The following is a 27,046-nucleotide window of genomic DNA, read 5'->3' as shown; positions in this document are numbered from 1 at the left end:
TTGCAGCGATTCAGCCTACTTCTAGGCAATTCCATGGGGCCCTGCAGGCTCACACACTCACAGCTACACGGGAGGTGAATAAAGGCCGGAGAGGAAGCCAGACAGGATTTGCTTCTTTTGCTTGCACCACAATGCAGTGCTGAAAGAGGAGGAATCTACATAAAAACGCCTTCCTGGCAACGCCCAAATGCCCTGCTGCCATGCAGATAAACACTGGCAGCGGCAGCAAGTGCATGCCCACAGCCACCCCTTGTTCCTTCACACCTTGTATCAGCTGTAATCCAGTCCAGTCCAGTGCTGCCTGCTGAGCAGCACTGACCAACACTGCCTGGGCCCAGGCTTTTATCTCTGAGGCCCCATTATGATGTCAGAAAGCTGGCTCTGGAATCCTGAGGGCTCCACTATGACACGTGCAAAGTTCCGTCTGAACTTTATATAAGACGGTGAGGCTCAGTCAGTCACTCAGTGTTGCCTGAGAGGGCAACACTGCAACAGCCGGCCGCCAGGCTGTCTTTTTTTTGCACAGCTAGTTGCCTCCAGGAGGCCACAAGAGGGAGACAAGGGACTGCAAAATGGAAAATAGGCATCCACCAACTTTACAGACAACTTCTCCTTGCTCCTACAACCTCCATCCTTGCACAGTTTGTTATTCTTCTAGGTAACATAGTAACAAATCCAAATTGCTGCTCTCTTTGTAGGCAAGCAAGGCTTTGTTGCAACTGCAATTCTTACTTCTTCTTGAAATGTAGGGACGACAGTACATTCCATCACATCCATCTAGTGTACACAGGTAGGTCCATTGTGGCGGGCAGGCGAGCGGGCGGGCTGCTTTATTGGCTGTTTGCTGTTCCCCTACTCCACTCCACTATTTGACTGTTGTGCTGCATCAATCAATCAATCAATCAATCAATCAATCAATCAATCAATCAATCAATCAGTGGCTGGCTCAGGTGCAGCTCTTTAACTTACCTAAAAGGGAGGGCGGAGAGAAGACAAGGAAGGTGAATGAGGTGTTCCAATGTGAAATGCCGGAAACACAGAAACACAGACGACACACAACAAGAGGTGGCAATCTATTCATTAATTGCATTTAATCAATGAGCTCATTATCACTCATGCATTGTCCAACAGGTGTTGAAATAATGGGATTAAAAGGGGAGATCCCTTCAGAAAGACAGAAACAATAGCAAAGACAAAAAACACTTTTGGAATCTGCTTTTAGTCAACACATAAGGAAAGGGTGCACCGGTCCTGGAAATACTGCAATACCAGGTCAATGCGTGGAGTGGACAGAGCAAGCTCTATTTCCATCTCCCTGTTCTAAAAATCCATTTAATATATGGTCCCCAGATAGGGGACGTATCAGATATTAAACTGATAAGAACAGATACTACACTTGATCTTAGCCAAAAGGCCGAGAAGCGATAACCCGAACGGGCCGCGCGTTGCCCGAGCCTGCCCGATACTGCTGTTCAGCCCTTGCAGCGATTCAGCCTACTTCTAGGCAATTCCATGGGGCCCTGCAGGCTCACACACTCACAGCTACACGGGAGGTGAATAAAGGCCGGAGAGGAAGCCAGACAGGATTTGCTTCTTTTGCTTGCACCACAATGCAGTGCTGAAAGAGGAGGAATCTACATAAAAACGCCTTCCTGGCAACGCCCAAATGCCCTGCTGCCATGCAGATAAACACTGGCAGCGGCAGCAAGTGCATGCCCACAGCCACCCCTTGTTCCTTCACACCTTGTATCAGCTGTAATCCAGTCCAGTCCAGTGCTGCCTGCTGAGCAGCACTGACCAACACTGCCTGGGCCCAGGCTTTTATCTCTGAGGCCCCATTATGATGTCAGAAAGCTGGCTCTGGAATCCTGAGGGCTCCACTATGACACGTGCAAAGTTCCGTCTGAACTTTATATAAGACGGTGAGGCTCAGTCAGTCACTCAGTGTTGCCTGAGAGGGCAACACTGCAACAGCCGGCCGCCAGGCTGTCTTTTTTTTGCACAGCTAGTTGCCTCCAGGAGGCCACAAGAGGGAGACAAGGGACTGCAAAATGGAAAATAGGCATCCACCAACTTTACAGACAACTTCTCCTTGCTCCTACAACCTCCATCCTTGCACAGTTTGTTATTCTTCTAGGTAACATAGTAACAAATCCAAATTGCTGCTCTCTTTGTAGGCAAGCAAGGCTTTGTTGCAACTGCAATTCTTACTTCTTCTTGAAATGTAGGGACGACAGTACATTCCATCACATCCATCTAGTGTACACAGGTAGGTCCATTGTGGCGGGCAGGCGAGCGGGCGGGCTGCTTTATTGGCTGTTTGCTGTTCCCCTACTCCACTCCACTATTTGACTGTTGTGCTGCATCAATCAATCAATCAATCAATCAATCAATCAATCAATCAATCAATCAGTGGCTGGCTCAGGTGCAGCTCTTTAACTTACCTAAAAGGGAGGGCGGAGAGAAGACAAGGAAGGTGAATGAGGTGTTCCAATGTGAAATGCCGGAAACACAGAAACACAGACGACACACAACAAGAGGTGGCAATCTATTCATTAATTGCATTTAATCAATGAGCTCATTATCACTCATGCATTGTCCAACAGGTGTTGAAATAATGGGATTAAAAGGGGAGATCCCTTCAGAAAGACAGAAACAATAGCAAAGACAAAAAACACTTTTGGAATCTGCTTTTAGTCAACACATAAGGAAAGGGTGCACCGGTCCTGGAAATACTGCAATACCAGGTCAATGCGTGGAGTGGACAGAGCAAGCTCTATTTCCATCTCCCTGTTCTAAAAATCCATTTAATATATGGTCCCCAGATAGGGGACGTATCAGATATTAAACTGATAAGAACAGATACTACACTTGATCTTAGCCAAAAGGCCGAGAAGCGATAACCCGAACGGGCCGCGCGTTGCCCGAGCCTGCCCGATACTGCTGTTCAGCCCTTGCAGCGATTCAGCCTACTTCTAGGCAATTCCATGGGGCCCTGCAGGCTCACACACTCACAGCTACACGGGAGGTGAATAAAGGCCGGAGAGGAAGCCAGACAGGATTTGCTTCTTTTGCTTGCACCACAATGCAGTGCTGAAAGAGGAGGAATCTACATAAAAACGCCTTCCTGGCAACGCCCAAATGCCCTGCTGCCATGCAGATAAACACTGGCAGCGGCAGCAAGTGCATGCCCACAGCCACCCCTTGTTCCTTCACACCTTGTATCAGCTGTAATCCAGTCCAGTCCAGTGCTGCCTGCTGAGCAGCACTGACCAACACTGCCTGGGCCCAGGCTTTTATCTCTGAGGCCCAATTATGATGTCAGAAAGCTGGCTCTGGAATCCTGAGGGCTCCACTATGACACGTGCAAAGTTCCGTCTGAACTTTATATAAGACGGTGAGGCTCAGTCAGTCACTCAGTGTTGCCTGAGAGGGCAACACTGCAACAGCCGGCCGCCAGGCTGTCTTTTTTTTGCACAGCTAGTTGCCTCCAGGAGGCCACAAGAGGGAGACAAGGGACTGCAAAATGGAAAATAGGCATCCACCAACTTTACAGACAACTTCTCCTTGCTCCTACAACCTCCATCCTTGCACAGTTTGTTATTCTTCTAGGTAACATAGTAACAAATCCAAATTGCTGCTCTCTTTGTAGGCAAGCAAGGCTTTGTTGCAACTGCAATTCTTACTTCTTCTTGAAATGTAGGGACGACAGTACATTCCATCACATCCATCTAGTGTACACAGGTAGGTCCATTGTGGCGGGCAGGCGAGCGGGCGGGCTGCTTTATTGGCTGTTTGCTGTTCCCCTACTCCACTCCACTATTTGACTGTTATGCTGCATCAATCAATCAATCAATCAATCAATCAATCAATCAGTGGCTGGCTCAGGTGCAGCTCTTTAACTTACCTAAAAGGGAGGGCGGAGAGAAGACAAGGAAGGTGAATGAGGTGTTCCAATGTGAAATGCCGGAAACACAGAAACACAGACGACACACAACAAGAGGTGGCAATCTATTCATTAATTGCATTTAATCAATGAGCTCATTATCACTCATGCATTGTCCAACGGGTGTTGAAATAATGGGATTAAAAGGGGAGATCCCTTCAGAAAGACAGAAACAATAGCAAAGACAAAAAACACTTTTGGAATCTGCTTTTAGTCAACACATAAGGAAAGGGTGCACCGGTCCTGGAAATACTGCAATACCAGGTCAATGCGTGGAGTGGACAGAGCAAGCTCTATTTCCATCTCCCTGTTCTAAAAATCCATTTAATATATGGTCCCCAGATAGGGGACGTATCAGATATTAAACTGATAAGAACAGATACTACACTTGATCTTAGCCAAAAGGCCGAGAAGCGATAACCCGAACGGGCCGCGCGTTGCCCGAGCCTGCCCGATACTGCTGTTCAGCCCTTGCAGCGATTCAGCCTACTTCTAGGTAATTCCATGGGGCCCTGCAGGCTCACACACTCACAGCTACACGGGAGGTGAATAAAGGCCGGAGAGGAAGCCAGACAGGATTTGCTTCTTTTGCTTGCACCACAATGCAGTGCTGAAAGAGGAGGAATCTACATAAAAACGCCTTCCTGGCAACGCCCAAATGCCCTGCTGCCATGCAGATAAACACTGGCAGCGGCAGCAAGTGCATGCCCACAGCCACCCCTTGTTCCTTCACACCTTGTATCAGCTGTAATCCAGTCCAGTCCAGTGCTGCCTGCTGAGCAGCACTGACCAACACTGCCTGGGCCCAGGCTTTTATCTCTGAGGCCCCATTATGATGTCAGAAAGCTGGCTCTGGAATCCTGAGGGCTCCACTATGACACGTGCAAAGTTCCGTCTGAACTTTATATAAGACGGTGAGGCTCAGTCAGTCACTCAGTGTTGCCTGAGAGGGCAACACTGCAACAGCCGGCCGCCAGGCTGTCTTTTTTTTGCACAGCTAGTTGCCTCCAGGAGGCCACAAGAGGGAGACAAGGGACTGCAAAATGGAAAATAGGCATCCACCAACTTTACAGACAACTTCTCCTTGCTCCTACAACCTCCATCCTTGCACAGTTTGTTATTCTTCTAGGTAACATAGTAACAAATCCAAATTGCTGCTCTCTTTGTAGGCAAGCAAGGCTTTGTTGCAACTGCAATTCTTACTTCTTCTTGAAATGTAGGGACGACAGTACATTCCATCACATCCATCTAGTGTACACAGGTAGGTCCATTGTGGCGGGCAGGCGAGCGGGCGGGCTGCTTTATTGGCTGTTTGCTGTTCCCCTACTCCACTCCACTATTTGACTGTTGTGCTGCATCAATCAATCAATCAATCAATCAATCAATCAATCAATCAATCAATCAGTGGCTGGCTCAGGTGCAGCTCTTTAACTTACCTAAAAGGGAGGGCGGAGAGAAGACAAGGAAGGTGAATGAGGTGTTCCAATGTGAAATGCCGGAAACACAGAAACACAGACGACACACAACAAGAGGTGGCAATCTATTCATTAATTGCATTTAATCAATGAGCTCATTATCACTCATGCATTGTCCAACAGGTGTTGAAATAATGGGATTAAAAGGGGAGATCCCTTCAGAAAGACAGAAACAATAGCAAAGACAAAAAACACTTTTGGAATCTGCTTTTAGTCAACACATAAGGAAAGGGTGCACCGGTCCTGGAAATACTGCAATACCAGGTCAATGCGTGGAGTGGACAGAGCAAGCTCTATTTCCATCTCCCTGTTCTAAAAATCCATTTAATATATGGTCCCCAGATAGGGGACGTATCAGATATTAAACTGATAAGAACAGATACTACACTTGATCTTAGCCAAAAGGCCGAGAAGCGATAACCCGAACGGGCCGCGCGTTGCCCGAGCCTGCCCGATACTGCTGTTCAGCCCTTGCAGCGATTCAGCCTACTTCTAGGCAATTCCATGGGGCCCTGCAGGCTCACACACTCACAGCTACACGGGAGGTGAATAAAGGCCGGAGAGGAAGCCAGACAGGATTTGCTTCTTTTGCTTGCACCACAATGCAGTGCTGAAAGAGGAGGAATCTACATAAAAACGCCTTCCTGGCAACGCCCAAATGCCCTGCTGCCATGCAGATAAACACTGGCAGCGGCAGCAAGTGCATGCCCACAGCCACCCCTTGTTCCTTCACACCTTGTATCAGCTGTAATCCAGTCCAGTCTAGTGCTGCCTGCTGAGCAGCACTGACCAACACTGCCTGGGCCCAGGCTTTTATCTCTGAGGCCCCATTATGATGTCAGAAAGCTGGCTCTGGAATCCTGAGGGCTCCACTATGACACGTGCAAAGTTCCGTCTGAACTTTATATAAGACGGTGAGGCTCAGTCAGTCACTCAGTGTTGCCTGAGAGGGCAACACTGCAACAGCCGGCCGCCAGGCTGTCTTTTTTTTGCACAGCTAGTTGCCTCCAGGAGGCCACAAGAGGGAGACAAGGGACTGCAAAATGGAAAATAGGCATCCACCAACTTTACAGACAACTTCTCCTTGCTCCTACAACCTCCATCCTTGCACAGTTTGTTATTCTTCTAGGTAACATAGTAACAAATCCAAATTGCTGCTCTCTTTGTAGGCAAGCAAGGCTTTGTTGCAACTGCAATTCTTACTTCTTCTTGAAATGTAGGGACGACAGTACATTCCATCACATCCATCTAGTGTACACAGGTAGGTCCATTGTGGCGGGCAGGCGAGCGGGCGGGCTGCTTTATTGGCTGTTTGCTGTTCCCCTACTCCACTCCACTATTTGACTGTTGTGCTGCATCAATCAATCAATCAATCAATCAATCAATCAATCAATCAATCAATCAATCAATCAATCAGTGGCTGGCTCAGGTGCAGCTCTTTAACTTACCTAAAAGGGAGGGCGGAGAGAAGACAAGGAAGGTGAATGAGGTGTTCCAATGTGAAATGCCGGAAACACAGAAACACAGACGACACACAACAAGAGGTGGCAATCTATTCATTAATTGCATTTAATCAATGAGCTCATTATCACTCATGCATTGTCCAACAGGTGTTGAAATAATGGGATTAAAAGGGGAGATCCCTTCAGAAAGACAGAAACAATAGCAAAGACAAAAAACACTTTTGGAATCTGCTTTTAGTCAACACATAAGGAAAGGGTGCACCGGTCCTGGAAATACTGCAATACCAGGTCAATGCGTGGAGTGGACAGAGCAAGCTCTATTTCCATCTCCCTGTTCTAAAAATCCATTTAATATATGGTCCCCAGATAGGGGACGTATCAGATATTAAACTGATAAGAACAGATACTACACTTGATCTTAGCCAAAAGGCCGAGAAGCGATAACCCGAACGGGCCGCGCGTTGCCCGAGCCTGCCCGATACTGCTGTTCAGCCCTTGCAGCGATTCAGCCTACTTCTAGGCAATTCCATGGGGCCCTGCAGGCTCACACACTCACAGCTACACGGGAGGTGAATAAAGGCCGGAGAGGAAGCCAGACAGGATTTGCTTCTTTTGCTTGCACCACAATGCAGTGCTGAAAGAGGAGGAATCTACATAAAAACGCCTTCCTGGCAACGCCCAAATGCCCTGCTGCCATGCAGATAAACACTGGCAGCGGCAGCAAGTGCATGCCCACAGCCACCCCTTGTTCCTTCACACCTTGTATCAGCTGTAATCCAGTCCAGTCCAGTGCTGCCTGCTGAGCAGCACTGACCAACACTGCCTGGGCCCAGGCTTTTATCTCTGAGGCCCCATTATGATGTCAGAAAGCTGGCTCTGGAATCCTGAGGGCTCCACTATGACACGTGCAAAGTTCCGTCTGAACTTTATATAAGACGGTGAGGCTCAGTCAGTCACTCAGTGTTGCCTGAGAGGGCAACACTGCAACAGCCGGCCGCCAGGCTGTCTTTTTTTTGCACAGCTAGTTGCCTCCAGGAGGCCACAAGAGGGAGACAAGGGACTGCAAAATGGAAAATAGGCATCCACCAACTTTACAGACAACTTCTCCTTGCTCCTACAACCTCCATCCTTGCACAGTTTGTTATTCTTCTAGGTAACATAGTAACAAATCCAAATTGCTGCTCTCTTTGTAGGCAAGCAAGGCTTTGTTGCAACTGCAATTCTTACTTCTTCTTGAAATGTAGGGACGACAGTACATTCCATCACATCCATCTAGTGTACACAGGTAGGTCCATTGTGGCGGGCAGGCGAGCGGGCGGGCTGCTTTATTGGCTGTTTGCTGTTCCCCTACTCCACTCCACTATTTGACTGTTGTGCTGCATCAATCAATCAATCAATCAATCAATCAATCAATCAATCAATCAATCAATCAGTGGCTGGCTCAGGTGCAGCTCTTTAACTTACCTAAAAGGGAGGGCGGAGAGAAGACAAGGAAGGTGAATGAGGTGTTCCAATGTGAAATGCCGGAAACACAGAAACACAGACGACACACAACAAGAGGTGGCAATCTATTCATTAATTGCATTTAATCAATGAGCTCATTATCACTCATGCATTGTCCAACAGGTGTTGAAATAATGGGATTAAAAGGGGAGATCCCTTCAGAAAGACAGAAACAATAGCAAAGACAAAAAACACTTTTGGAATCTGCTTTTAGTCAACACATAAGGAAAGGGTGCACCGGTCCTGGAAATACTGCAATACCAGGTCAATGCGTGGAGTGGACAGAGCAAGCTCTATTTCCATCTCCCTGTTCTAAAAATCCATTTAATATATGGTCCCCAGATAGGGGACGTATCAGATATTAAACTGATAAGAACAGATACTACACTTGATCTTAGCCAAAAGGCCGAGAAGCGATAACCCGAACGGGCCGCGCGTTGCCCGAGCCTGCCCGATACTGCTGTTCAGCCCTTGCAGCGATTCAGCCTACTTCTAGGCAATTCCATGGGGCCCTGCAGGCTCACACACTCACAGCTACACGGGAGGTGAATAAAGGCCGGAGAGGAAGCCAGACAGGATTTGCTTCTTTTGCTTGCACCACAATGCAGTGCTGAAAGAGGAGGAATCTACATAAAAACGCCTTCCTGGCAACGCCCAAATGCCCTGCTGCCATGCAGATAAACACTGGCAGCGGCAGCAAGTGCATGCCCACAGCCACCCCTTGTTCCTTCACACCTTGTATCAGCTGTAATCCAGTCCAGTCCAGTGCTGCCTGCTGAGCAGCACTGACCAACACTGCCTGGGCCCAGGCTTTTATCTCTGAGGCCCCATTATGATGTCAGAAAGCTGGCTCTGGAATCCTGAGGGCTCCACTATGACACGTGCAAAGTTCCGTCTGAACTTTATATAAGACGGTGAGGCTCAGTCAGTCACTCAGTGTTGCCTGAGAGGGCAACACTGCAACAGCCGGCCGCCAGGCTGTCTTTTTTTTGCACAGCTAGTTGCCTCCAGGAGGCCACAAGAGGGAGACAAGGGACTGCAAAATGGAAAATAGGCATCCACCAACTTTACAGACAACTTCTCCTTGCTCCTACAACCTCCATCCTTGCACAGTTTGTTATTCTTCTAGGTAACATAGTAACAAATCCAAATTGCTGCTCTCTTTGTAGGCAAGCAAGGCTTTGTTGCAACTGCAATTCTTACTTCTTCTTGAAATGTAGGGACGACAGTACATTCCATCACATCCATCTAGTGTACACAGGTAGGTCCATTGTGGCGGGCAGGCGAGCGGGCGGGCTGCTTTATTGGCTGTTTGCTGTTCCCCTACTCCACTCCACTATTTGACTGTTGTGCTGCATCAATCAATCAATCAATCAATCAATCAATCAATCAATCAATCAATCAATCAGTGGCTGGCTCAGGTGCAGCTCTTTAACTTACCTAAAAGGGAGGGCGGAGAGAAGACAAGGAAGGTGAATGAGGTGTTCCAATGTGAAATGCCGGAAACACAGAAACACAGACGACACACAACAAGAGGTGGCAAGCAATCTATTCATTAATTGCATTTAATCAATGAGCTCATTATCACTCATGCATTGTCCAACAGGTGTTGAAATAATGGGATTAAAAGGGGAGATCCCTTCAGAAAGACAGAAACAATAGCAAAGACAAAAAACACTTTTGGAATCTGCTTTTAGTCAACACATAAGGAAAGGGTGCACCGGTCCTGGAAATACTGCAATACCAGGTCAATGCGTGGAGTGGACAGAGCAAGCTCTATTTCCATCTCCCTGTTCTAAAAATCCATTTAATATATGGTCCCCAGATAGGGGACGTATCAGATATTAAACTGATAAGAACAGATACTACACTTGATCTTAGCCAAAAGGCCGAGAAGCGATAACCCGAACGGGCCGCGCGTTGCCCGAGCCTGCCCGATACTGCTGTTCAGCCCTTGCAGCGATTCAGCCTACTTCTAGGCAATTCCATGGGGCCCTGCAGGCTCACACACTCACAGCTACACGGGAGGTGAATAAAGGCCGGAGAGGAAGCCAGACAGGATTTGCTTCTTTTGCTTGCACCACAATGCAGTGCTGAAAGAGGAGGAATCTACATAAAAACGCCTTCCTGGCAACGCCCAAATGCCCTGCTGCCATGCAGATAAACACTGGCAGCGGCAGCAAGTGCATGCCCACAGCCACCCCTTGTTCCTTCACACCTTGTATCAGCTGTAATCCAGTCCAGTCCAGTGCTGCCTGCTGAGCAGCACTGACCAACACTGCCTGGGCCCAGGCTTTTATCTCTGAGGCCCCATTATGATGTCAGAAAGCTGGCTCTGGAATCCTGAGGGCTCCACTATGACACGTGCAAAGTTCCGTCTGAACTTTATATAAGACGGTGAGGCTCAGTCAGTCACTCAGTGTTGCCTGAGAGGGCAACACTGCAACAGCCGGCCGCCAGGCTGTCTTTTTTTTGCACAGCTAGTTGCCTCCAGGAGGCCACAAGAGGGAGACAAGGGACTGCAAAATGGAAAATAGGCATCCACCAACTTTACAGACAACTTCTCCTTGCTCCTACAACCTCCATCCTTGCACAGTTTGTTATTCTTCTAGGTAACATAGTAACAAATCCAAATTGCTGCTCTCTTTGTAGGCAAGCAAGGCTTTGTTGCAACTGCAATTCTTACTTCTTCTTGAAATGTAGGGACGACAGTACATTCCATCACATCCATCTAGTGTACACAGGTAGGTCCATTGTGGCGGGCAGGCGAGCGGGCGGGCTGCTTTATTGGCTGTTTGCTGTTCCCCTACTCCACTCCACTATTTGACTGTTGTGCTGCATCAATCAATCAATCAATCAATCAATCAATCAATCAATCAATCAATCAATCAGTGGCTGGCTCAGGTGCAGCTCTTTAACTTACCTAAAAGGGAGGGCGGAGAGAAGACAAGGAAGGTGAATGAGGTGTTCCAATGTGAAATGCCGGAAACACAGAAACACAGACGACACACAACAAGAGGTGGCAATCTATTCATTAATTGCATTTAATCAATGAGCTCATTATCACTCATGCATTGTCCAACAGGTGTTGAAATAATGGGATTAAAAGGGGAGATCCCTTCAGAAAGACAGAAACAATAGCAAAGACAAAAAACACTTTTGGAATCTGCTTTTAGTCAACACATAAGGAAAGGGTGCACCGGTCCTGGAAATACTGCAATACCAGGTCAATGCGTGGAGTGGACAGAGCAAGCTCTATTTCCATCTCCCTGTTCTAAAAATCCATTTAATATATGGTCCCCAGATAGGGGACGTATCAGATATTAAACTGATAAGAACAGATACTACACTTGATCTTAGCCAAAAGGCCGAGAAGCGATAACCCGAACGGGCCGCGCGTTGCCCGAGCCTGCCCGATACTGCTGTTCAGCCCTTGCAGCGATTCAGCCTACTTCTAGGCAATTCCATGGGGCCCTGCAGGCTCACACACTCACAGCTACACGGGAGGTGAATAAAGGCCGGAGAGGAAGCCAGACAGGATTTGCTTCTTTTGCTTGCACCACAATGCAGTGCTGAAAGAGGAGGAATCTACATAAAAACGCCTTCCTGGCAACGCCCAAATGCCCTGCTGCCATGCAGATAAACACTGGCAGCGGCAGCAAGTGCATGCCCACAGCCACCCCTTGTTCCTTCACACCTTGTATCAGCTGTAATCCAGTCCAGTCCAGTGCTGCCTGCTGAGCAGCACTGACCAACACTGCCTGGGCCCAGGCTTTTATCTCTGAGGCCCCATTATGATGTCAGAAAGCTGGCTCTGGAATCCTGAGGGCTCCACTATGACACGTGCAAAGTTCCGTCTGAACTTTATATAAGACGGTGAGGCTCAGTCAGTCACTCAGTGTTGCCTGAGAGGGCAACACTGCAACAGCCGGCCGCCAGGCTGTCTTTTTTTTGCACAGCTAGTTGCCTCCAGGAGGCCACAAGAGGGAGACAAGGGACTGCAAAATGGAAAATAGGCATCCACCAACTTTACAGACAACTTCTCCTTGCTCCTACAACCTCCATCCTTGCACAGTTTGTTATTCTTCTAGGTAACATAGTAACAAATCCAAATTGCTGCTCTCTTTGTAGGCAAGCAAGGCTTTGTTGCAACTGCAATTCTTACTTCTTCTTGAAATGTAGGGACGACAGTACATTCCATCACATCCATCTAGTGTACACAGGTAGGTCCATTGTGGCGGGCAGGCGAGCGGGCGGGCTGCTTTATTGGCTGTTTGCTGTTCCCCTACTCCACTCCACTATTTGACTGTTGTGCTGCATCAATCAATCAATCAATCAATCAATCAATCAATCAATCAATCAATCAGTGGCTGGCTCAGGTGCAGCTCTTTAACTTACCTAAAAGGGAGGGCGGAGAGAAGACAAGGAAGGTGAATGAGGTGTTCCAATGTGAAATGCCGGAAACACAGAAACACAGACGACACACAACAAGAGGTGGCAATCTATTCATTAATTGCATTTAATCAATGAGCTCATTATCACTCATGCATTGTCCAACAGGTGTTGAAATAATGGGATTAAAAGGGGAGATCCCTTCAGAAAGACAGAAACAATAGCAAAGACAAAAAACACTTTTGGAATCTGCTTTTAGTCAACACATAAGGAAAGGGTGCACCGGTCCTGGAAATACTGCAATACCAGGTCAATGCGTGGAGTGGACAGAGCAAGCTCTATTTCCATCTCCCTGTTCTAAAAATCCATTTAATATATGGTCCCCAGATAGGGGACGTATCAGATATTAAACTGATAAGAACAGATACTACACTTGATCTTAGCCAAAAGGCCGAGAAGCGATAACCCGAACGGGCCGCGCGTTGCCCGAGCCTGCCCGATACTGCTGTTCAGCCCTTGCAGCGATTCAGCCTACTTCTAGGCAATTCCATGGGGCCCTGCAGGCTCACACACTCACAGCTACACGGGAGGTGAATAAAGGCCGGAGAGGAAGCCAGACAGGATTTGCTTCTTTTGCTTGCACCACAATGCAGTGCTGAAAGAGGAGGAATCTACATAAAAACGCCTTCCTGGCAACGCCCAAATGCCCTGCTGCCATGCAGATAAACACTGGCAGCGGCAGCAAGTGCATGCCCACAGCCACCCCTTGTTCCTTCACACCTTGTATCAGCTGTAATCCAGTCCAGTCCAGTGCTGCCTGCTGAGCAGCACTGACCAACACTGCCTGGGCCCAGGCTTTTATCTCTGAGGCCCCATTATGATGTCAGAAAGCTGGCTCTGGAATCCTGAGGGCTCCACTATGACACGTGCAAAGTTCCGTCTGAACTTTATATAAGACGGTGAGGCTCAGTCAGTCACTCAGTGTTGCCTGAGAGGGCAACACTGCAACAGCCGGCCGCCAGGCTGTCTTTTTTTTGCACAGCTAGTTGCCTCCAGGAGGCCACAAGAGGGAGACAAGGGACTGCAAAATGGAAAATAGGCATCCACCAACTTTACAGACAACTTCTCCTTGCTCCTACAACCTCCATCCTTGCACAGTTTGTTATTCTTCTAGGTAACATAGTAGCAAATCCAAATTGCTGCTCTCTTTGTAGGCAAGCAAGGCTTTGTTGCAACTGCAATTCTTACTTCTTCTTGAAATGTAGGGACGACAGTACATTCCATCACATCCATCTAGTGTACACAGGTAGGTCCATTGTGGCGGGCAGGCGAGCGGGCGGGCTGCTTTATTGGCTGTTTGCTGTTCCCCTACTCCACTCCACTATTTGACTGTTGTGCTGCATCAATCAATCAATCAATCAATCAATCAATCAATCAATCAATCAATCAATCAATCAGTGGCTGGCTCAGGTGCAGCTCTTTAACTTACCTAAAAGGGAGGGCGGAGAGAAGACAAGGAAGGTGAATGAGGTGTTCCAATGTGAAATGCCGGAAACACAGAAACACAGACGACACACAACAAGAGGTGGCAATCTATTCATTAATTGCATTTAATCAATGAGCTCATTATCACTCATGCATTGTCCAACAGGTGTTGAAATAATGGGATTAAAAGGGGAGATCCCTTCAGAAAGACAGAAACAATAGCAAAGACAAAAAACACTTTTGGAATCTGCTTTTAGTCAACACATAAGGAAAGGGTGCACCGGTCCTGGAAATACTGCAATACCAGGTCAATGCGTGGAGTGGACAGAGCAAGCTCTATTTCCATCTCCCTGTTCTAAAAATCCATTTAATATATGGTCCCCAGATAGGGGACGTATCAGATATTAAACTGATAAGAACAGATACTACACTTGATCTTAGCCAAAAGGCCGAGAAGCGATAACCCGAACGGGCCGCGCGTTGCCCGAGCCTGCCCGATACTGCTGTTCAGCCCTTGCAGCGATTCAGCCTACTTCTAGGCAATTCCATGGGGCCCTGCAGGCTCACACACTCACAGCTACACGGGAGGTGAATAAAGGCCGGAGAGGAAGCCAGACAGGATTTGCTTCTTTTGCTTGCACCACAATGCAGTGCTGAAAGAGGAGGAATCTACATAAAAACGCCTTCCTGGCAACGCCCAAATGCCCTGCTGCCATGCAGATAAACACTGGCAGCGGCAGCAAGTGCATGCCCACAGCCACCCCTTGTTCCTTCACACCTTGTATCAGCTGTAATCCAGTCCAGTCCAGTGCTGCCTGCTGAGCAGCACTGACCAACACTGCCTGGGCCCAGGCTTTTATCTCTGAGGCCCCATTATGATGTCAGAAAGCTGGCTCTGGAATCCTGAGGGCTCCACTATGACACGTGCAAAGTTCCGTCTGAACTTTATATAAGACGGTGAGGCTCAGTCAGTCACTCAGTGTTGCCTGAGAGGGCAACACTGCAACAGCCGGCCGCCAGGCTGTCTTTTTTTTGCACAGCTAGTTGCCTCCAGGAGGCCACAAGAGGGAGACAAGGGACTGCAAAATGGAAAATAGGCATCCACCAACTTTACAGACAACTTCTCCTTGCTCCTACAACCTCCATCCTTGCACAGTTTGTTATTCTTCTAGGTAACATAGTAACAAATCCAAATTGCTGCTCTCTTTGTAGGCAAGCAAGGCTTTGTTGCAACTGCAATTCTTACTTCTTCTTGAAATGTAGGGACGACAGTACATTCCATCACATCCATCTAGTGTACACAGGTAGGTCCATTGTGGCGGGCAGGCGAGCGGGCGGGCTGCTTTATTGGCTGTTTGCTGTTCCCCTACTCCACTCCACTATTTGACTGTTGTGCTGCATCAATCAATCAATCAATCAATCAATCAATCAATCAATCAATCAATCAATCAATCAATCAGTGGCTGGCTCAGGTGCAGCTCTTTAACTTACCTAAAAGGGAGGGCGGAGAGAAGACAAGGAAGGTGAATGAGGTGTTCCAATGTGAAATGCCGGAAACACAGAAACACAGACGACACACAACAAGAGGTGGCAATCTATTCATTAATTGCATTTAATCAATGAGCTCATTATCACTCATGCATTGTCCAACAGGTGTTGAAATAATGGGATTAAAAGGGGAGATCCCTTCAGAAAGACAGAAACAATAGCAAAGACAAAAAACACTTTTGGAATCTGCTTTTAGTCAACACATAAGGAAAGGGTGCACCGGTCCTGGAAATACTGCAATACCAGGTCAATGCGTGGAGTGGACAGAGCAAGCTCTATTTCCATCTCCCTGTTCTAAAAATCCATTTAATATATGGTCCCCAGATAGGGGACGTATCAGATATTAAACTGATAAGAACAGATACTACACTTGATCTTAGCCAAAAGGCTGAGAAGCGATAACCCGAACGGGCCGCGCGTTGCCCGAGCCTGCCCGATACTGCTGTTCAGCCCTTGCAGCGATTCAGCCTACTTCTAGGCAATTCCATGGGGCCTGCAGGCTCACACACTCACAGCTACACGGGAGGTGAATAAAGGCCGGAGAGGAAGCCAGACAGGATTTGCTTATTTTGCTTGCACCACAATGCAGTGCTGAAAGAGGAGGAATCTACATAAAAACGCCTTCCTGGCAACGCCCAAATGCCCTGCTGCCATGCAGATAAACACTGGCAGCGGCAGCAAGTGCATGCCCACAGCCACCCCTTGTTCCTTCACACCTTGTATCAGCTGTAATCCAGTCCAGTCCAGTGCTGCCTGCTGAGCAGCACTGACCAACACTGCCTGGGCCCAGGCTTTTATCTCTGAGGCCCCATTATGATGTCAGAAAGCTGGCTCTGGAATCCTGAGGGCTCCACTATGACACGTGCAAAGTTCCGTCTGAACTTTATATAAGACGGTGAGGCTCAGTCAGTCACTCAGTGTTGCCTGAGAGGGCAACACTGCAACAGCCGGCCGCCAGGCTGTCTTTTTTTTGCACAGCTAGTTGCCTCCAGGAGGCCACAAGAGGGAGACAAGGGACTGCAAAATGGAAAATAGGCATCCACCAACTTTACAGACAACTTCTCCTTGCTCCTACAACCTCCATCCTTGCACAGTTTGTTATTCTTCTAGGTAACATAGTAACAAATCCAAATTGCTGCTCTCTTTGTAGGCAAGCAAGGCTTTGTTGCAACTGCAATTCTTACTTCTTCTTGAAATGTAGGGACGACAGTACATTCCATCACATCCATCTAGTGTACTGTACACAGGTAGGTCCATTGTGGCGGGCAGGCGAGCGGGCGGGCTGCTTTATTGGCTGTTTGCTGTTCCCCTACTCCACTCCACTATTTGACTGTTGTGCTGCATCAATCAATCAATCAATCAATCAATCAATCAATCAATCAATCAATCAATCAGTGGCTGGCTCAGGTGCAGCTCTTTAACTTACCTAAAAGGGAGGGCGGAGAGAAGACAAGGAAGGTGAATGAGGTGTTCCAATGTGAAATGCCGGAAACACAGAAACACAGACGACACACAACAAGAGGTGGCAATCTATTCATTAATTGCATTTAATCAATGAGCTCATTATCACTCATGCATTGTCCAACAGGTGTTGAAATAATGGGATTAAAAGGGGAGATCCCTTCAGAAAGACAGAAACAATAGCAAAGACAAAAAACACTTTTGGAATCTGCTTTTAGTCAACACATAAGGAAAGGGTGCACCGGTCCTGGAAATACTGCAATACCAGGTCAATGCGTGGAGTGGACAGAGCAAGCTCTATTTCCATCTCCCTGTTCTAAAAATCCATTTAATATATGGTCCCCAGATAGGGGACGTATCAGATATTAAACTGATAAGAACAGATACTACACTTGATCTTAGCCAAAAGGCCGAGAAGCGATAACCCGAACGGGCCGCGCGTTGCCCGAGCCTGCCCGATACTGCTGTTCAGCCCTTGCAGCGATTCAGCCTACTTCTAGGCAATTCCATGGGGCCCTGCAGGCTCACACACTCACAGCTACACGGGAGGTGAATAAAGGCCGGAGAGGAAGCCAGACAGGATTTGCTTCTTTTGCTTGCACCACAATGCAGTGCTGAAAGAGGAGGAATCTACATAAAAACGCCTTCCTGGCAACGCCCAAATGCCCTGCTGCCATGCAGATAAACACTGGCAGCGGCAGCAAGTGCATGCCCACAGCCACCCCTTGTTCCTTCACACCTTGTATCAGCTGTAATCCAGTCCAGTCCAGTGCTGCCTGCTGAGCAGCACTGACCAACACTGCCTGGGCCCAGGCTTTTATCTCTGAGGCCCCATTATGATGTCAGAAAGCTGGCTCTGGAATCCTGAGGGCTCCACTATGACACGTGCAAAGTTCCGTCTGAACTTTATATAAGACGGTGAGGCTCAGTCAGTCACTCAGTGTTGCCTGAGAGGGCAACACTGCAACAGCCGGCCGCCAGGCTGTCTTTTTTTTGCACAGCTAGTTGCCTCCAGGAGGCCACAAGAGGGAGACAAGGGACTGCAAAATGGAAAATAGGCATCCACCAACTTTACAGACAACTTCTCCTTGCTCCTACAACCTCCATCCTTGCACAGTTTGTTATTCTTCTAGGTAACATAGTAACAAATCCAAATTGCTGCTCTCTTTGTAGGCAAGCAAGGCTTTGTTGCAACTGCAATTCTTACTTCTTCTTGAAATGTAGGGACGACAGTACATTCCATCACATCCATCTAGTGTACACAGGTAGGTCCATTGTGGCGGGCAGGCGAGCGGGCGGGCTGCTTTATTGGCTGTTTGCTGTTCCCCTACTCCACTCCACTATTTGACTGTTGTGCTGCATCAATCAATCAATCAATCAATCAATCAATCAATCAATCAATCAATCAATCAATCAGTGGCTGGCTCAGGTGCAGCTCTTTAACTTACCTAAAAGGGAGGGCGGAGAGAAGACAAGGAAGGTGAATGAGGTGTCACAATGTGAAATGCCGGAAACACAGAAACACAGACGACACACAACAAGAGGTGGCAATCTATTCATTAATTGCATTTAATCAATGAGCTCATTATCACTCATGCATTGTCCAACAGGTGTTGAAATAATGGGATTAAAAGGGGAGATCCCTTCAGAAAGACAGAAACAATAGCAAAGACAAAAAACACTTTTGGAATCTGCTTTTAGTCAACACATAAGGAAAGGGTGCACCGGTCCTGGAAATACTGCAATACCAGGTCAATGCGTGGAGTGGACAGAGCAAGCTCTATTTCCATCTCCCTGTTCTAAAAATCCATTTAATATATGGTCCCCAGATAGGGGACGTATCAGATATTAAACTGATAAGAACAGATACTACACTTGATCTTAGCCAAAAGGCCGAGAAGCGATAACCCGAACGGGCCGCGCGTTGCCCGAGCCTGCCCGATACTGCTGTTCAGCCCTTGCAGCGATTCAGCCTACTTCTAGGCAATTCCATGGGGCCCTGCAGGCTCACACACTCACAGCTACACGGGAGGTGAATAAAGGCCGGAGAGGAAGCCAGACAGGATTTGCTTCTTTTGCTTGCACCACAATGCAGTGCTGAAAGAGGAGGAATCTACATAAAAACGCCTTCCTGGCAACGCCCAAATGCCCTGCTGCCATGCAGATAAACACTGGCAGCGGCAGCAAGTGCATGCCCACAGCCACCCCTTGTTCCTTCACACCTTGTATCAGCTGTAATCCAGTCCAGTCCAGTGCTGCCTGCTGAGCAGCACTGACCAACACTGCCTGGGCCCAGGCTTTTATCTCTGAGGCCCCATTATGATGTCAGAAAGCTGGCTCTGGAATCCTGAGGGCTCCACTATGACACGTGCAAAGTTCCGTCTGAACTTTATATAAGACGGTGAGGCTCAGTCAGTCACTCAGTGTTGCCTGAGAGGGCAACACTGCAACAGCCGGCCGCCAGGCTGTCTTTTTTTTGCACAGCTAGTTGCCTCCAGGAGGCCACAAGAGGGAGACAAGGGACTGCAAAATGGAAAATAGGCATCCACCAACTTTACAGACAACTTCTCCTTGCTCCTACAACCTCCATCCTTGCACAGTTTGTTATTCTTCTAGGTAACATAGTAACAAATCCAAATTGCTGCTCTCTTTGTAGGCAAGCAAGGCTTTGTTGCAACTGCAATTCTTACTTCTTCTTGAAATGTAGGGACGACAGTACATTCCATCACATCCATCTAGTGTACACAGGTAGGTCCATTGTGGCGGGCAGGCGAGCGGGCGGGCTGCTTTATTGGCTGTTTGCTGTTCCCCTACTCCACTCCACTATTTGACTGTTGTGCTGCATCAATCAATCAATCAATCAATCAATCAATCAATCAGTGGCTGGCTCAGGTGCAGCTCTTTAACTTACCGAAAAGGGAGGGCGGAGAGAAGACAAGGAAGGTGAATGAGGTGTTCCAATGTGAAATGCCGGAAACACAGAAACACAGACGACACACAACAAGAGGTGGCAATCTATTCATTAATTGCATTTAATCAATGAGCTCATTATCACTCATGCATTGTCCAACAGGTGTTGAAATAATGGGATTAAAAGGGGAGATCCCTTCAGAAAGACAGAAACAATAGCAAAGACAAAAAACACTTTTGGAATCTGCTTTTAGTCAACACATAAGGAAAGGGTGCACCGGTCCTGGAAATACTGCAATACCAGGTCAATGCGTGGAGTGGACAGAGCAAGCTCTATTTCCATCTCCCTGTTCTAAAAATCCATTTAATATATGGTCCCCAGATAGGGGACGTATCAGATATTAAAAACTGATAAGAACAGATACTACACTTGATCTTAGCCAAAAGGCCGAGAAGCGATAACCCGAACGGGCCGCGCGTTGCCCGAGCCTGCCCGATACTGCTGTTCAGCCCTTGCAGCGATTCAGCCTACTTCTAGGCAATTCCATGGGGCCCTGCAGGCTCACACACTCACAGCTACACGGGAGGTGAATAAAGGCCGGAGAGGAAGCCAGACAGGATTTGCTTCTTTTGCTTGCACCACAATGCAGTGCTGAAAGAGGAGGAATCTACATAAAAACGCCTTCCTGGCAACGCCCAAATGCCCTGCTGCCATGCAGATAAACACTGGCAGCGGCAGCAAGTGCATGCCCACAGCCACCCCTTGTTCCTTCACACCTTGTATCAGCTGTAATCCAGTCCTGTCCAGTGCTGCCTGCTGAGCAGCACTGACCAACACTGCCTGGGCCCAGGCTTTTATCTCTGAGGCCCCATTATGATGTCAGAAAGCTGGCTCTGGAATCCTGAGGGCTCCACTATGACACGTGCAAAGTTCCGTCTGAACTTTATATAAGACGGTGAGGCTCAGTCAGTCACTCAGTGTTGCCTGAGAGGGCAACACTGCAACAGCCGGCCGCCAGGCTGTCTTTTTTTTGCACAGCTAGTTGCCTCCAGGAGGCCACAAGAGGGAGACAAGGGACTGCAAAATGGAAAATAGGCATCCACCAACTTTACAGACAACTTCTCCTTGCTCCTACAACCTCCATCCTTGCACAGTTTGTTATTCTTCTAGGTAACATAGTAACAAATCCAAATTGCTGCTCTCTTTGTAGGCAAGCAAGGCTTTGTTGCAACTGCAATTCTTACTTCTTCTTGAAATGTAGGGACGACAGTACATTCCATCACATCCATCTAGTGTACACAGGTAGGTCCATTGTGGCGGGCAGGCGAGCGGGCGGGCTGCTTTATTGGCTGTTTGCTGTTCCCCTACTCCACTCCACTATTTGACTGTTGTGCTGCATCAATCAATCAATCAATCAATCAATCAATCAATCAATCAATCAATCAATCAATCAATCAATCAATCAGTGGCTGGCTCAGGTGCAGCTCTTTAACTTACCTAAAAGGGAGGGCGGAGAGAAGACAAGGAAGGTGAATGAGGTGTTCCAATGTGAAATGCCGGAAACACAGAAACACAGACGACACACAACAAGAGGTGGCAATCTATTCATTAATTGCATTTAATCAATGAGCTCATTATCACTCATGCATTGTCCAACAGGTGTTGAAATAATGGGATTAAAAGGGGAGATCCCTTCAGAAAGACAGAAACAATAGCAAAGACAAAAAACACTTTTGGAATCTGCTTTTAGTCAACACATAAGGAAAGGGTGCACCGGTCCTGGAAATACTGCAATACCAGGTCAATGCGTGGAGTGGACAGAGCAAGCTCTATTTCCATCTCCCTGTTCTAAAAATCCATTTAATATATGGTCCCCAGATAGGGGACGTATCAGATATTAAACTGATAAGAACAGATACTACACTTGATCTTAGCCAAAAGGCCGAGAAGCGATAACCCGAACGGGCCGCGCGTTGCCCGAGCCTGCCCGATACTGCTGTTCAGCCCTTGCAGCGATTCAGCCTACTTCTAGGCAATTCCATGGGGCCCTGCAGGCTCACACACTCACAGCTACACGGGAGGTGAATAAAGGCCGGAGAGGAAGCCAGACAGGATTTGCTTCTTTTGCTTGCACCACAATGCAGTGCTGAAAGAGGAGGAATCTACATAAAAACGCCTTCCTGGCAACGCCCAAATGCCCTGCTGCCATGCAGATAAACACTGGCAGCGGCAGCAAGTGCATGCCCACAGCCACCCCTTGTTCCTTCACACCTTGTATCAGCTGTAATCCAGTCCAGTCCAGTGCTGCCTGCTGAGCAGCACTGACCAACACTGCCTGGGCCCAGGCTTTTATCTCTGAGGCCCCATTATGATGTCAGAAAGCTGGCTCTGGAATCCTGAGGGCTCCACTATGACACGTGCAAAGTTCCGTCTGAACTTTATATAAGACGGTGAGGCTCAGTCAGTCACTCAGTGTTGCCTGAGAGGGCAACACTGCAACAGCCGGCCGCCAGGCTGTCTTTTTTTTGCACAGCTAGTTGCCTCCAGGAGGCCACAAGAGGGAGACAAGGGACTGCAAAATGGAAAATAGGCATCCACCAACTTTACAGACAACTTCTCCTTGCTCCTACAACCTCCATCCTTGCACAGTTTGTTATTCTTCTAGGTAACATAGTAACAAATCCAAATTGCTGCTCTCTTTGTAGGCAAGCAAGGCTTTGTTGCAACTGCAATTCTTACTTCTTCTTGAAATGTAGGGACGACAGTACATTCCATCACATCCATCTAGTGTACACAGGTAGGTCCATTGTGGCGGGCAGGCGAGCGGGCGGGCTGCTTTATTGGCTGTTTGCTGTTCCCCTACTCCACTCCACTATTTGACTGTTGTGCTGCATCAATCAATCAATCAATCAATCAATCAATCAATCAGTGGCTGGCTCAGGTGCAGCTCTTTAACTTACCTAAAAGGGAGGGCGGAGAGAAGACAAGGAAGGTGAATGAGGTGTTCCAATGTGAAATGCCGGAAACACAGAAACACAGACGACACACAACAAGAGGTGGCAATCTATTCATTAATTGCATTTAATCAATGAGCTCATTATCACTCATGCATTGTCCAACAGGTGTTGAAATAATGGGATTAAAAGGGGAGATCCCTTCAGAAAGACAGAAACAATAGCAAAGACAAAAAACACTTTTGGAATCTGCTTTTAGTCAACACATAAGGAAAGGGTGCACCGGTCCTGGAAATACTGCAATACCAGGTCAATGCGTGGAGTGGACAGAGCAAGCTCTATTTCCATCTCCCTGTTCTAAAAATCCATTTAATATATGGTCCCCAGATAGGGGACGTATCAGATATTAAACTGATAAGAACAGATACTACACTTGATCTTAGCCAAAAGGCCGAGAAGCGATAACCCGAACAGGCCGCGCGTTGCCCGAGCCTGCCCGATACTGCTGTTCAGCCCTTGCAGCGATTCAGCCTACTTCTAGGCAATTCCATGGGGCCCTGCAGGCTCACACACTCACAGCTACACGGGAGGTGAATAAAGGCCGGAGAGGAAGCCAGACAGGATTTGCTTCTTTTGCTTGCACCACAATGCAGTGCTGAAAGAGGAGGAATCTACATAAAAACGCCTTCCTGGCAACGCCCAAATGCCCTGCTGCCATGCAGATAAACACTGGCAGCGGCAGCAAGTGCATGCCCACAGCCACCCCTTGTTCCTTCACACCTTGTATCAGCTGTAATCCAGTCCAGTCCAGTGCTGCCTGCTGAGCAGCACTGACCAACACTGCCTGGGCCCAGGCTTTTATCTCTGAGGCCCCATTATGATGTCAGAAAGCTGGCTCTGGAATCCTGAGGGCTCCACTATGACACGTGCAAAGTTCCGTCTGAACTTTATATAAGACGGTGAGGCTCAGTCAGTCACTCAGTGTTGCCTGAGAGGGCAACACTGCAACAGCCGGCCGCCAGGCTGTCTTTTTTTTGCACAGCTAGTTGCCTCCAGGAGGCCACAAGAGGGAGACAAGGGACTGCAAAATGGAAAATAGGCATCCACCAACTTTACAGACAACTTCTCCTTGCTCCTACAACCTCCATCCTTGCACAGTTTGTTATTCTTCTAGGTAACATAGTAACAAATCCAAATTGCTGCTCTCTTTGTAGGCAAGCAAGGCTTTGTTGCAACTGCAATTCTTACTTCTTCTTGAAATGTAGGGACGACAGTACATTCCATCACATCCATCTAGTGTACACAGGTAGGTCCATTGTGGCGGGCAGGCGAGCGGGCGGGCTGCTTTATTGGCTGTTTGCTGTTCCCCTACTCCACTCCACTATTTGACTGTTGTGCTGCATCAATCAATCAATCAATCAATCAATCAATCAATCAATCAATCAATCAATCAATCAATCAATCAATCAGTGGCTGGCTCAGGTGCAGCTCTTTAACTTACCTAAAAGGGAGGGCGGAGAGAAGACAAGGAAGGTGAATGAGGTGTTCCAATGTGAAATGCCGGAAACACAGAAACACAGACGACACACAACAAGAGGTGGCAATCTATTCATTAATTGCATTTAATCAATGAGCTCATTATCACTCATGCATTGTCCAACAGGTGTTGAAATAATGGGATTAAAAGGGGAGATCCCTTCAGAAAGACAGAAACAATAGCAAAGACAAAAAACACTTTTGGAATCTGCTTTTAGTCAACACATAAGGAAAGGGTGCACCGGTCCTGGAAATACTGCAATACCAGGTCAATGCGTGGAGTGGACAGAGCAAGCTCTATTTCCATCTCCCTGTTCTAAAAATCCATTTAATATATGGTCCCCAGATAGGGGACGTATCAGATATTAAACTGATAAGAACAGATACTACACTTGATCTTAGCCAAAAGGCCGAGAAGCGATAACCCGAACGGGCCGCGCGTTGCCCGAGCCTGCCCGATACTGCTGTTCAGCCCTTGCAGCGATTCAGCCTACTTCTAGGCAATTCCATGGGGCCCTGCAGGCTCACACACTCACAGCTACACGGGAGGTGAATAAAGGCCGGAGAGGAAGCCAGACAGGATTTGCTTCTTTTGCTTGCACCACAATGCAGTGCTGAAAGAGGAGGAATCTACATAAAAACGCCTTCCTGGCAACGCCCAAATGCCCTGCTGCCATGCAGATAAACACTGGCAGCGGCAGCAAGTGCATGCCCACAGCCACCCCTTGTTCCTTCACACCTTGAGCTGTAATCCAGTCCAGTCCAGTGCTGCCTGCTGAGCAGCACTGACCAACACTGCCTGGGCCCAGGCTTTTATCTCTGAGGCCCCATTATGATGTCAGAAAGCTGGCTCTGGAATCCTGAGGGCTCCACTATGACACGTGCAAAGTTCCGTCTGAACTTTATATAAGACGGTGAGGCTCAGTCAGTCACTCAGTGTTGCCTGAGAGGGCAACACTGCAACAGCCGGCCGCCAGGCTGTCTTTTTTTTGCACAGCTAGTTGCCTCCAGGAGGCCACAAGAGGGAGACAAGGGACTGCAAAATGGAAAATAGGCATCCACCAACTTTACAGACAACTTCTCCTTGCTCCTACAACCTCCATCCTTGCACAGTTTGTTATTCTTCTAGGTAACATAGTAACAAATCCAAATTGCTGCTCTCTTTGTAGGCAAGCAAGGCTTTGTTGCAACTGCAATTCTTACTTCTTCTTGAAATGTAGGGACGACAGTACATTCCATCACATCCATCTAGTGTACACAGGTAGGTCCATTGTGGCGGGCAGGCGAGCGGGCGGGCTGCTTTATTGGCTGTTTGCTGTTCCCCTACTCCACTCCACTATTTGACTGTTGTGCTGCATCAATCAATCAATCAATCAATCAATCAATCAATCAATCAATCAATCAATCAATCAATCAGTGGCTGGCTCAGGTGCATCTCTTTAACTTACCTAAAAGGGAGGGCGGAGAGAAGACAAGGAAGGTGAATGAGGTGTTCCAATGTGAAATGCCGGAAACACAGAAACACAGACGACACACAACAAGAGGTGGCAATCTATTCATTAATTGCATTTAATCAATGAGCTCATTATCACTCATGCATTGTCCAACAGGTGTTGAAATAATGGGATTAAAAGGGGAGATCCCTTCAGAAAGACAGAAACAATAGCAAAGACAAAAAACACTTTTGGAATCTGCTCTTAGTCAACACATAAGGAAAGGGTGCACCGGTCCTGGAAATACTGCAATACCAGGTCAATGCGTGGAGTGGACAGAGCAAGCTCTATTTCCATCTCCCTGTTCTAAAAATCCATTTAATATATGGTCCCCAGATAGGGGACGTATCAGATATTAAACTGATAAGAACAGATACTACACTTGATCTTAGCCAAAAGGCCGAGAAGCGATAACCCGAACGGGCCGCGCGTTGCCCGAGCCTGCCCGATACTGCTGTTCAGCCCTTGCAGCGATTCAGCCTACTTCTAGGCAATTCCATGGGGCCCTGCAGGCTCACACACTCACAGCTACACGGGAGGTGAATAAAGGCCGGAGAGGAAGCCAGACAGGATTTGCTTCTTTTGCTTGCACCACAATGCAGTGCTGAAAGAGGAGGAATCTACATAAAAACGCCTTCCTGGCAACGCCCAAATGCCCTGCTGCCATGCAGATAAACACTGGCAGCGGCAGCAAGTGCATGCCCACAGCCACCCCTTGTTCCTTCACACCTTGTATCAGCTGTAATCCAGTCCAGTCCAGTGCTGCCTGCTGAGCAGCACTGACCAACACTGCCTGGGCCCAGGCTTTTATCTCTGAGGCCCCATTATGATGTCAGAAAGCTGGCTCTGGAATCCTGAGGGCTCCACTATGACACGTGC

At 47.9% G+C, this 27,046-nt stretch overlaps 18 non-coding genes across 18 annotated transcripts; all 18 read right to left on the bottom strand.

Annotated features, from left to right (window-relative positions):
• Positions 1-1,235: 1,235 nt before the first annotated feature.
• LOC142697180 (U2 spliceosomal RNA) lies at positions 1,236-1,426 on the bottom strand. Its single transcript, XR_012864999.1, has one exon. It is a non-coding gene; the product is annotated as a U2 spliceosomal RNA (small nuclear RNA).
• A 1,284-nt stretch (positions 1,427-2,710) lies between these two features.
• On the bottom strand, positions 2,711-2,901 carry LOC142697179 (U2 spliceosomal RNA). The gene has a single exon (XR_012864998.1). It is a non-coding gene; the product is annotated as a U2 spliceosomal RNA (small nuclear RNA).
• Positions 2,902-4,173: 1,272 nt separating this feature from the next.
• LOC142697178 (U2 spliceosomal RNA) lies at positions 4,174-4,364 on the bottom strand. The gene has a single exon (XR_012864997.1). It is a non-coding gene; the product is annotated as a U2 spliceosomal RNA (small nuclear RNA).
• A 1,284-nt stretch (positions 4,365-5,648) lies between these two features.
• On the bottom strand, positions 5,649-5,839 carry LOC142697177 (U2 spliceosomal RNA). The gene has a single exon (XR_012864996.1). It is a non-coding gene; the product is annotated as a U2 spliceosomal RNA (small nuclear RNA).
• A 1,296-nt stretch (positions 5,840-7,135) lies between these two features.
• On the bottom strand, positions 7,136-7,326 carry LOC142697176 (U2 spliceosomal RNA). The gene has a single exon (XR_012864995.1). It is a non-coding gene; the product is annotated as a U2 spliceosomal RNA (small nuclear RNA).
• A 1,288-nt stretch (positions 7,327-8,614) lies between these two features.
• LOC142697175 (U2 spliceosomal RNA) lies at positions 8,615-8,805 on the bottom strand. Its single transcript, XR_012864994.1, has one exon. It is a non-coding gene; the product is annotated as a U2 spliceosomal RNA (small nuclear RNA).
• Positions 8,806-10,097: 1,292 nt separating this feature from the next.
• On the bottom strand, positions 10,098-10,288 carry LOC142697173 (U2 spliceosomal RNA). Its single transcript, XR_012864993.1, has one exon. It is a non-coding gene; the product is annotated as a U2 spliceosomal RNA (small nuclear RNA).
• A 1,288-nt stretch (positions 10,289-11,576) lies between these two features.
• Positions 11,577-11,767, bottom strand: LOC142697172 (U2 spliceosomal RNA). Its single transcript, XR_012864992.1, has one exon. It is a non-coding gene; the product is annotated as a U2 spliceosomal RNA (small nuclear RNA).
• Positions 11,768-13,051: 1,284 nt separating this feature from the next.
• Positions 13,052-13,242, bottom strand: LOC142697170 (U2 spliceosomal RNA). The gene has a single exon (XR_012864990.1). It is a non-coding gene; the product is annotated as a U2 spliceosomal RNA (small nuclear RNA).
• Positions 13,243-14,534: 1,292 nt separating this feature from the next.
• LOC142697169 (U2 spliceosomal RNA) lies at positions 14,535-14,725 on the bottom strand. The gene has a single exon (XR_012864989.1). It is a non-coding gene; the product is annotated as a U2 spliceosomal RNA (small nuclear RNA).
• Positions 14,726-16,021: 1,296 nt separating this feature from the next.
• LOC142697671 (U2 spliceosomal RNA) lies at positions 16,022-16,212 on the bottom strand. The gene has a single exon (XR_012865443.1). It is a non-coding gene; the product is annotated as a U2 spliceosomal RNA (small nuclear RNA).
• A 1,292-nt stretch (positions 16,213-17,504) lies between these two features.
• Positions 17,505-17,695, bottom strand: LOC142697168 (U2 spliceosomal RNA). Its single transcript, XR_012864988.1, has one exon. It is a non-coding gene; the product is annotated as a U2 spliceosomal RNA (small nuclear RNA).
• A 1,292-nt stretch (positions 17,696-18,987) lies between these two features.
• On the bottom strand, positions 18,988-19,178 carry LOC142697167 (U2 spliceosomal RNA). Its single transcript, XR_012864987.1, has one exon. It is a non-coding gene; the product is annotated as a U2 spliceosomal RNA (small nuclear RNA).
• A 1,272-nt stretch (positions 19,179-20,450) lies between these two features.
• Positions 20,451-20,643, bottom strand: LOC142697698 (U2 spliceosomal RNA). The gene has a single exon (XR_012865467.1). It is a non-coding gene; the product is annotated as a U2 spliceosomal RNA (small nuclear RNA).
• Positions 20,644-21,947: 1,304 nt separating this feature from the next.
• On the bottom strand, positions 21,948-22,138 carry LOC142697166 (U2 spliceosomal RNA). The gene has a single exon (XR_012864986.1). It is a non-coding gene; the product is annotated as a U2 spliceosomal RNA (small nuclear RNA).
• Positions 22,139-23,410: 1,272 nt separating this feature from the next.
• Positions 23,411-23,601, bottom strand: LOC142697707 (U2 spliceosomal RNA). The gene has a single exon (XR_012865471.1). It is a non-coding gene; the product is annotated as a U2 spliceosomal RNA (small nuclear RNA).
• A 1,304-nt stretch (positions 23,602-24,905) lies between these two features.
• Positions 24,906-25,096, bottom strand: LOC142697699 (U2 spliceosomal RNA). The gene has a single exon (XR_012865468.1). It is a non-coding gene; the product is annotated as a U2 spliceosomal RNA (small nuclear RNA).
• A 1,292-nt stretch (positions 25,097-26,388) lies between these two features.
• Positions 26,389-26,579, bottom strand: LOC142697687 (U2 spliceosomal RNA). Its single transcript, XR_012865457.1, has one exon. It is a non-coding gene; the product is annotated as a U2 spliceosomal RNA (small nuclear RNA).
• Between the last annotated feature and the right edge of the window lie 467 nt (positions 26,580-27,046).

This window comes from Rhinoderma darwinii (genome assembly GCF_050947455.1).
Source record: "Rhinoderma darwinii isolate aRhiDar2 chromosome 5 unlocalized genomic scaffold, aRhiDar2.hap1 SUPER_5_unloc_8, whole genome shotgun sequence".
Classification (NCBI taxonomy): Eukaryota; Metazoa; Chordata; class Amphibia; order Anura; family Rhinodermatidae; genus Rhinoderma; species Rhinoderma darwinii.
This window is presented reverse-complemented; position numbering and strand designations above follow the sequence as displayed.